Source organism: Hordeum vulgare, chromosome 1H, assembly GCF_904849725.1.
Source record: "Hordeum vulgare subsp. vulgare chromosome 1H, MorexV3_pseudomolecules_assembly, whole genome shotgun sequence".
Taxonomy (NCBI): Eukaryota; Viridiplantae; Streptophyta; class Magnoliopsida; order Poales; family Poaceae; genus Hordeum; species Hordeum vulgare.
The window spans coordinates 222,259,324-222,269,696 of record NC_058518.1 but is presented as its reverse complement, the minus strand read 5'-3'; the positions used below and the strand labels follow the sequence as shown (position 1 = coordinate 222,269,696).

The window sequence follows — 10,373 nt, the reverse complement described above, 5'->3', positions numbered from 1 at the left end:
TTCTAAAACCATTATAGCTCACCAAAACCATAAAATAATTATTTTATGAATTATTTCCCTATTTCATTTGCATGTCTATTTCTGAGACCAGAAATGGTATTCCTATATGGAAAAATACTTTTCTGCCTTACAAAATCTGAGAAAATTTGGAGGTACTCAGAAGGACATATATTTTCCATACATAAGGTTTTCAACCCCTATTTTTATTATAATTATTTGAGTAAAACCCTGGAAACCTTTTATGTCTCTTTTGACCTGTTGGAATATTTTTAAAGGAAGTATTCTTAATAAATTCCTTGAAAATTCCAATGGTATCCCTAAGCCATATTTGGTGCCCATATAAAGTTTCACCTTGATCCAAGGTGGTTAAGGTCAGCAAATAATTGCAAAACCCTTCTGTCCAGTATGAAGTTAGAGCAACTCTACATAGCAAAGTTTATCTAATGGAGCTGAAACTTTGTAGGAGCGCCTAATACGTCAAATGAGGACTCCATGCCAAAGAGAGATTTGTGGGACTTGATTTGCCCACACTCCCTTTGGAAGGAGCAAATCTGGTCATTTAGGTATGTTTTCAAGTTTACAAAGCTAAACTTGTCCAATGGAGCTCAAACTTGGAGTAGCCCCATGTTTTATCACCAAACCCAATCATGTTAAGTTGCAAAGCCAGTGGTGGGGTGCAACCACCCCAAACCACTGTCGAGCACCTTCTGGCAGTTGGGTAAAAAACCTCCGTACCTTAGCTAAACCCAATCCCTTTCTCCCAAACTCATAGATTAGGTGGATGACATCAATGCCTAACTCCAGCCAAGTGGCCCCTCTCTGGTTCAAAGTAGATAAACCAAAATCTCCAATTTAAGCTTCAGCCCAAGGCTGACATCACCTGTTTTCTTATCTTCCATTGACCAGCTCAGGCTCCCACAGGACTCAAATGGCTAGGCATCTCCAAGCCAGTACCCGGGACACGCTAGACACGTCCAAGGCACCCCAGAGCGCGCTAGCATGCCGTGGCATGCAAAAGCTGTGCTCTGGGCATGCTACACAGAGCAACCGAGCTGGGGGCGACTCCCTCGACCAGTTCCAGCCTCCCCGCGGTGTCTCTCCTCTCCCCCGAGAGCCCCTCTACATTAGGCAGCCCTCAGGGCCCCTCCTTTCCCGCGCTAAGAGCCGGTGCGACACATGCCCGCGCACACCAAAAGCGCCAGAGGAGTGCGGCCACGATAGCTCACCTCTCCTCTCTCCCTCTCTCCGTCAGTGAGTCTTGGACGTCTAAAACCACGTCCTGAGACAGTAGTTTCAACCCCAGCCTCTCTCTGCAACCCCATGCACGCCATGGTGGATCAGAGACGCTCCCGAGTCGGCTCACCGTCGCGGGCCAATAAATAGCCCCTCCCCTCGTGCCACAACCCCTCACTCCACCTCACCGAGACCTCAGTCACCTCCCTAGCCACCCCATTGAGCAAGCAGAGCCCTGGTGCTCGAGATCGATCGAGGCCCCTCCGCCTCGGAGCTCCGATTGATCTCCGGCTACATGTCGGCTCTTGCGTCCCTTTGCCAACCAGAGCACTCCCCGTGACACCTGGAAGCTTTCCCCCTCTTCCCCGAGTGAATCCGTGCCTGTAGCTGCCACCTCCGCCTTCACCTGAAACCCCTCTGCCACGGCAACCTTGTCGCTGGTGAACCACAGCCCCTCCGTCATCGACTCGACAACCAACACGTAAGCAACGACGAGTCGGACCCATTCCTGTCGTTGTTAGGGTCCAAGGACGTCGGTAACCATGTCGGCGTGCTCCTCCTCCTCTCTGGCCAGAGATAGGAGACGCCCCCGACAGGTGTGCCCCACCTGTCGGTGGCCCATCTCTCTCCCTCGCTGCCCGCAGCCACTGACCGCAGGGGCCCGCGCATCAGGTTCAAACCTAACGGCGCGCGCGCCTGGGCAGGCTGGTTGGATGGCCACTGGCCCGGCCCAGTCCCAGGCCAACCCAGGCGAGGGGCTGTAGCCCTTTTTCTTTTTATTTAAAACTTGATTTTAAATGATTTTTGTAAAAAGATTTACCCAGTGAAAAATTATGATTCTTCCACATATATTTTTCTAGACATATGTAGTATTGAACAGAACTCTTGGATGAATTTTTATAACAACTATTCTGTTTTATAATAATAAAAAGGGTTAATTTGGAATAGTTTTCCTTCTCTTATATTGATTTTAAAAATATTCTTTCACTAAAACCAGAGACAAATATTTTTTAAATAACAATATGGTTTATTATAATTGAACAACATTTTTAAAGTGACCTTGTGATCTGTTTTGGAGTGAGCTACTTATTGCTTTTTATTTAAATTGACGATAAAAAACCTGTGTGATGAAGGAGTTGGACTTGAAGACCCCGAAGACCCTGGATACCTAGCTGACCAAGGTAAGCAACCCTTTGACCATGTTTTGAACATATGTTATATTGCATGCTAGTAGAGAAAATATTTCCGTTGCATGTGATCATAAGCATCGGTAAATCATTGAAGTGATTTTATCGATGGCTCCTCCGGAGCACCTGCATGTTGAGCATGATCCTACCACCTATGAGGATCACGCTAATATGATGTTGACAAGTAAAGCTAGAATAGTAGCAGCATGAGCATGATGATAGTATAAATCAAAGGTTTATAAAAAAACATCGGGTGCCACTAATGCTCGAGGGTGATGATGAGTTAGGTGGCCACTTGTGGTGAAGTGGTGCACCGGGTATTTGTGTGTGTATGGTGTCGGAAATGGGATTAGATTTATGATGTGTCGACCGTCCCAACCTTACATGTACGACCACGTTACCCCTTTGTGGGACAGGGCTTTGTCGATTTCTCTGGTCGGTGCTAGCAAAGAGCCACATTAGTAGTGGCGGGAGTGATGTGTGGTCACTCTTGTGATGGGGTCGTGCCAGGTAGGGTGACTATGCCGTTTTTACGTGTTCCAGGCACACCGTTGGTCCCCGCATGGATGATACTATCCATACTCGATGCTCGTAAGACGTACATCATGTGGGTTGGGTACCAATCGAGTGGGCCTCTTTGTCTAGTATTCTCAGGGGAAAGGCATTGATCGGGTACTTACCTCGGGTATGTTATATACCTCGAGTCGTGGATGACACGAAAGTTTCCCGGATCTCGTGGGTCCAGCGTACTACCTCTGTAGAGTGTAAAACTATTCGAATAGCCGTGTCCATGGTCAAGGAAAGTTGGGTGGTGCTTCTTAAACTACGTCCAGTCCTTTCCGCATAAACCAAGTATGTGTGAGTGTGTGGTAAATAGTGTTAATATGAAAGAGTTGATATGACCAAGTTTGTTGACTTGGCATAAAGGGTGAATCCGGAGTATTCATCCCTTGACAGATATGTTGATATGTGTAACCTGTTCTTCAAATCAACATCTAGTTTATGTTTCATATCCTTGATCAAGTTTATTAATAGATATGAAGTTATCCACCAAAGATGCATATTACTTGTTATACTTTCAATTGCATTGTTCATATCATGGGTTGTTTGCCAGTACATTCAAAAGTACTCATTGGCTTGCCACTGGTTATATATTGACCAGACATGGAAGGACCGGAGTTTGGACAAGAGTACGTCTTCAGAGATGGCCCTGCGAACTAGGACGCTTCCCAGTCAGAATGACTGTTGGTGTAGGTTGATGGCATGGGCAACCGCTTAGCCCCAAGATTTCCGCCGCTAGTTGTATCAGTGTGATTTGGCCTTCTAGGACCTACCTTGTGAACTTGACCATTCGGTCATGTGATGTAATAAATTCGGTACTTGGATGTAAGACTCTTATTATTCAGCATTTTTGTGTTCGGTGAGCATTGATCTCTAGGATCACTAAGGACGTTCAATCGGTGATCTCGCCCCGTAAGTTGGGGTCCCCACAATCTTAAACCTTGGATTGATTAGTTGAGGACTTGGATTGGTAGTGTTTCATTCAAGCCTAATAGCTTGTATGCTCCACCCAAGGACTTTTTACAAAGGGATATATGTGAGATGGTTATAGTTGACATATGTAACTTTGTGTGGTCCTTCTTTCGAGAGTCATGAATACATGAATAGCATGAGTAGTGTTTGGAGATAACTTTTATGAGACAATTCTTTGGGTAGTATATTATGAGTATTATTTTGAGAAATCGGTAGGACTTTTGGCTTCTCAGAACTTTGCTCAAGGATGAGGTGATAAGCAATCACTCACATCCTAAGAACCCTGAAACCCCTTTGCTTTGTCGAGCAATAACATGGTAAGTTTATGACCATAGGATTTGGCTCTATGTCGAAAGACTATGGCCAAAACTCGAGCTCGACCCCCACCAACCCCGTCCACAAGGAAGATGGACACGAAAAACTAGATTACGAAGGATCACAAACCCCAGGACAAGTAACTCCCAGAGTATACGTTGCTACTCTCACATGTCCCATGAGCTGAACATTTGTGTGATACTTAGAGAACTATGTTGTTTTCCTCAACGATGACATACTTAATTATACAAGGAGAATAATGAACACCCTAGACCTACTTTGGATCAGCCCCAAAGGATTGACAGGTCTCTCAAGTGTAAAGTTTAGCTTGAAAAAGTTGGACTCCTCGGAGTGCCCTCCCTGCAGCGGAAGCCCTTATTAACCCAAACAAGATCAAGAAACCACTAATGCTTTGGGAAACCATGGTGAAGATGAAGAAGCATGAAAAGACAACCACCTACATATTGTTGGTTACCTCAGCTAAACTTTGCCAAACAGCACTGACATTCAAGAAAGATGAAACACTTGGACATCAAGAGAGACTAAAGAGTTACTTGTTTTAAATGTCACCTTCCAAACCCTTACTAGGAGGGAACTGAGAAGTTGATTGCATCCCTCAATCCACCACCTGGATGGAGTACAATGAGCATTACTTCCCTACAACCTCCAGATCCTGGAATGGAGTGGAACAACTGTCGTGACTTCATCACTAGCCTCCTTCGGTCCAAGTCAAGGACATTACACAACTAGAGTCATGGTGAACCACCTGCGAAAGGTAGTCCCCCCCTCTTTTCCAAACCTCCGACCATGAAGACTAGTTGGCTAATCTACACTTTTGAATTGTCACCTTACTTAAAGCCCCCACTGGAACCTTCTCACATGAAGGAACCCATTTTGTTACCAATGTCTTAGTTAAGTCTTACGGATAAAAAACAACTCAAACCTTCCCATGAATGGATGTGAAGAGATAAGTGAACCAGCACTCGTAGACATGTCGGGAATGTGTGTTAGTGACTACGGAAACAAATGACCAAGGATGAATGAAGAACGTACCCGGATAACTTAGTCAAGTGGAAGATCTTGATGATAAGCCTACATTCACATGCTTCAATAGTCTCAAAGATGAGGACCACGTGTGACAGAAGATCACCTGCTTTAAGGAAGTCAATGATTCCCCCGTCGATGGAAAGCTACACCAAGACTTTGAGCCTTCTAGACTAACATGAGACATTATGATGCCACTAACCAACATGGATAACCCTAGGGCCATCACAAAGACACACTAGTTTCCCACGTAATCCTATTATGGAAGTACACGGATGAGCGAGAACCTTGCCTAGAAGACTCAAATGTCGTTTTGACCACAAAGGTGACATGTTCCCTATCGAAACCACGATGTTTCTCGTGGGAAGCTCCAAATTGTAAGAGGTTTGTCCCAAAACTTGTCCTAGATTGGTCAAAAAAATTACCATGTCTTATAAGTGTCGTGTAGAAACCCCGGCTTTAATAATTTTAGACGAGTTTCAGATTTATGGGGATTTAAAGCAAAGTTTCTCAATGTTTCCAGCCCATTCACGATGCTGAGATGTTTGTAATCATAACATGGGACCTAAACAGGGACCCAAGGACATAAAAATGTTTTCATTTTGGTGCCCCGGAGCATGTGCTTGTAGTTCAAATTTGAATTATGTACATTAAATGGATATAAAAGCTCGATTAATGTATAAAGGGAGCCAAACGAGCACTGAATAATTCCACATTTAAGGATTGCACTTGTATTAGTCTATGTTTCATGTTGAAAAAATATAAAAGCAAGAAGAGACATTGAATTTCGTTCCCTCCATAGAGGTGACATGTTCCATATCAAAACCACGATGCTTCTTAAGAGCAATTTTGGTGTGCAAGAGACTTGTCCCAAAAAATGTCCCAAATTGGACAAAAAAATTACCATGTCGTATAAGTGTCGTGTTATGACACCGGGATAAGTTTTAAGAATTTTAGACAAGTTTTGTATTTATGTCAATTTAAAAGCTAAGTTTCTTAATGTTTGTGGCCTCATCGCGACTCCGAGCTATTAGTAATCCATTCACGTTCATTGCATGGGGCATAAAAAGGAACCCAAGGACACAAATATGTTTTTTCAATCCATTTTGGTGACATGGAGCATGTGCTTTTAGTTCAAATTTAAATTAGTCATATTAAATGCGTAGAAACTTAATTAGTGTAGTATACAAAAGGCCAAATGAACCATGATTAATTTAAATTACTTCTATACGCCCGCGTGGAGTCTGTGTATGTGTGTAAGCATGGAGTGTGCATGTGTCGTGCTATATCGAGCTTCCTTCTTTCATAGTTATCCAATTTGTATTAAAATGGTGTTCTATCCAAACACGCTTCTCCTGCTACTCCCCCAATCGGTCTCCCATCACACCCCCAATCAGTCTCCTGCCAATTCCCCAATCGGTTTCCTGCCAAAGTGTCGGCCCCATCATTAACCTCCTAGACGAGCAGGACGAGACGTCGTCATCAACCCATGCAAGCATCGGTAGGCGGTGCCATGCCACAATTGCACACGATTTCTAATACTACCATAAATGTCTTACGTAGCTGGTCCCACGAGCTACCAATCGGGGCATGCCTTGTAAATGATAGGAGGCAACCCATACCAGCAAGTTGCATCTTCCAAGCCCCTAACCGAGTCGAATGGAACTCGGAAGTTAAGCGTGCTTCGGGTGGAGTGGTCCAAGGATGGGTGACTGGTTGGGAATTTTCTAGATCTCAAAGTTCATTTAGGAGGTGAGATACGATCACTAGAGGCATTTATCAACGATAAATGTTTGTAGTGACATGTCATTCCAGCTAAATCAATCTTGAGATCCTTGTTTTGAAAATATCCATGATTTTCTCTTGTTGTTTTGAAAATGTCAAGGATCGATGACGTGTGTGTCTGTGTCTCAACCCATGTGTGTGTGTGGGCCATGCCTATATTGTGCGGTTTCTCACGACAAACCTATCGATGGGCCCTTAGGGTCTGACATGCCTTTTACGGACAACGTTGGTACACCAATGACGGGTGATGATGTGTGTGTGTCACGCGCACGTGTGTTTGTGTGCCATTCCTACATTATGCAGTTTCCAACAACAAACATATCGGTGGGCCCTTAGGGCCTATCATGCCCTTTACTAGCAACACTGGATCACCAAGGTTGGGTAACGATGTGTGTGTGTGTGTGTGTGTGTGAACCCAGGCATGCATGTGTATGGACCATATGCCTTTATTGTGCGGTTTTCAACGACACACCTATTGGTGGGCACCTAGACTCTGTCATCCCTTTGACTGACAATGCTTGAACACCAAGGATCGATGACGTGTGTGTGTGTGTGAACCCATGAATGCATGTGTGTGTGGACCATATGCCTCCGTCGTGCGGTTTTCAATGACACACCTATCGGTGGGCCTTTAGAGTATGGCATCCCTTTACCTAACCGAGGATCGATCGATGACGATGTGTATGTGTGTGTGCGTGGACCATGCATGCATGCCTCCATTGTTAGTGCACTGCATCCCTATCAAACAAAACACTGCAATGTCACCAAAAAAACTACATGCTCCTTTTCGACACCGTTTTGGCCCCAGTTTTTAAAGCGTTTATCAGAATGAGGCATATAATATACCCTTGGATTTCTACGGAAAATCCCCAACTCCATCATGTCGAACAATTTTCGCGATTCCTTGCAGTTTGAGATCAGTTTAAAAAATGGTGTGCGCATGATGGACCGCAAAGAACGTATTTTCACGATTTTTTCTATACCGCTCGCTAGAATGAAGAAAACAATATGTGGTTGGAAATATATCGTTGAGCCGCTTCTTTTTCATGTAGATTACTCTCTCTAATTTCTGACAGTTTGAGACTAATTTCAGATTTACTAAAAAATAGAATTCTGACTTTTGAAATTTTTCGTTCTTTTGGAACTGTTTTTGCGGTAGTTTTAAAACCTTTCGTCGAAACGAGGCATATGATACGGCATTGAAAAGTTGTGGAATAGACGCAAATTTTATATGTTGGCCATTTATTGAGATTCCTTGTGGTTTTAATTGAATTTTAAAAATGGTGTGGCTGCCTACAAGTGGTAGCAAGCGTATTTTCGTAAAAGAAAATCAAACCGCTTGCCGGAACGATGCAAATGTTACGGTTTTGGGAAGATATCGACACGCGCATCTTTTTCATGTACAAACACTCTCTCTAATACATTGTGGTTTAAGAGCAGTTTTGAAATTACCAAAATGCGGTCATTCTGTTTTTTGTGACACCCAAATCAACGTGCATCGGATAGAAGAGCGCATTTCTTTTTGACGGGAAACCGCACTACATCCGACGAACAATTGCATTGCATGATTTTTCTGTTGTTGGACGCAAATTTTTCAAGACGATTAAGCGGAGTGCACTTCACATCGGAGGTAAGTGAACCACATCGCTATAGAAAAGTGAACCTCATTAATTTTTTGCGGTTTTCGTACTTTTTTTTTGCATTTACGAGATGAACAATATCAGGTGGCCAACCGCATTGCTTCAGACGAAAATTCGCACTGCATCATACGGTCAAAATTGCTACATGATTTTTTTGTTTTTTTTTTCAAACGGTCTTATGCATCATGAATGCTGAGACAAGTCAAGTCTACTGCATCAACGTTTCTTACAAATGGAACCACGAAAAACTTCCTTCGTGCAAGCACCGCACTACATGTGCACCACCACAAAATTGAATGAATGCAATGCCCGAACTACAGAGCAATCATACACACAAACATGTACACACCCATCGGAAAACAAAACGAGTAGTGGAGCTCTCCCAAAAACAAACTCCACTTCAAGACTTCAAACAAAACGCTACTGAAACGACCGAATTGCACGCAAAGAATTTTGAACGAGCGCTCGGGGTGGAGCCCCTCCTGTGTTTGCCGTGGTGTCTCGTCATGTTCATTTTTGCAGTGATGCAGTGATCCTGCACACTTCCAAAATCTTAATATTGAAAAGAAAAATTAATTGTTTTTTCTTCAATATACTCGTTCATAAAAAGTTTGTAGATCTAGATATAAAATTTCATATGAAATCAGAAATTGCGGCACCCAACCGTACTCCATCGAGGACCCAAATGAACCTCCCTGTAAAATAAGCTAAAATTCAGAACACACACACAAAATGAAGTGTTGCGTCTGAGCACCACCGTTGGCCATGCGTCGTGTAGTCCACTTGGTCGCTTGAGCAGGTCCAGGACCAGGAGAAAGGGGGATCTTAGGCAGGAAAAAGAGGGAGGCAGAGACCAGAACCTATTCGGCAAGTACAGGTGAACTGCGGGGAATTTTTCTTCCACACGAGGAAGAATGCGAACCGTGGGAGCTCGCCAGAACTGCTCGCCGGAGCTGCTGACCGGAGCCCTGCTAGAGATGAGGGCACAAAGCCAAACGTCACGGTCCTGCATCAAAAACCGAATAGTTCATGAAAGGTGTTGACTATTGAGATAAAAGAGGAAATGATAGCAATGACTAAAATTGACGAAGAGCAACCTGTCAAATTGGGTAAGTCTCCACCCGCTGCCCCGACCCAATTTGGATTAGTAGCCGGAAGCTCCCCTGTTATTTCGACCTCGTCGAGGGTGGGACGACCTCTACCCCTTCGAGATCTGCTAGACGGCGCTGACAGGAGATAGCTCCCGAGTCCACCATTGTAGAGCTGGCAGGGGGGGTGGGGGTTGGGATGGACACGTTGGCCAAATCTAAACTCCTCTAGCCACTAAAGCAGAGGGGATTGATGGTATCGGGAGGTAGGTGCCGACCCATCAGCATGGAGCATCGGTGGCCGCTCCGATAGCGGTTGGTCGAGGGTGGGGCGCAGGCCCGGACGGAGGTGAGCGCACCTCCGCGTGGTGGAAAGTGGTTGGGGGTGGGGAAGCCGTAGCGGGGTGGGAGAGGATAGGTCGTGTAGCATCCCCGTGATGGTAGGAAGTGGTCGGGATGGGGAGGTGACGGCCGGATCCGACAGGTGAGTTCGCGCCGGGGGGCGGTGATGGTCGGATCCTGCCATGGAGGGGGTGGTACGCCGATCC

General features: G+C 44.8%; 1 long non-coding RNA gene across 1 annotated transcript; it reads right to left on the bottom strand.

The window, feature by feature from the left end:
- Positions 1 to 8,930: 8,930 nt before the first annotated feature.
- On the bottom strand, positions 8,931 to 10,063 carry LOC123408941. Its single transcript, XR_006612812.1, has 2 exons — positions 9,835 to 10,063; positions 8,931 to 9,743 (listed from the first exon to the last, which is right to left on the bottom strand). It is a non-coding gene; the product is annotated as an uncharacterized LOC123408941 (long non-coding RNA).
- Between the last annotated feature and the right edge of the window lie 310 nt (positions 10,064 to 10,373).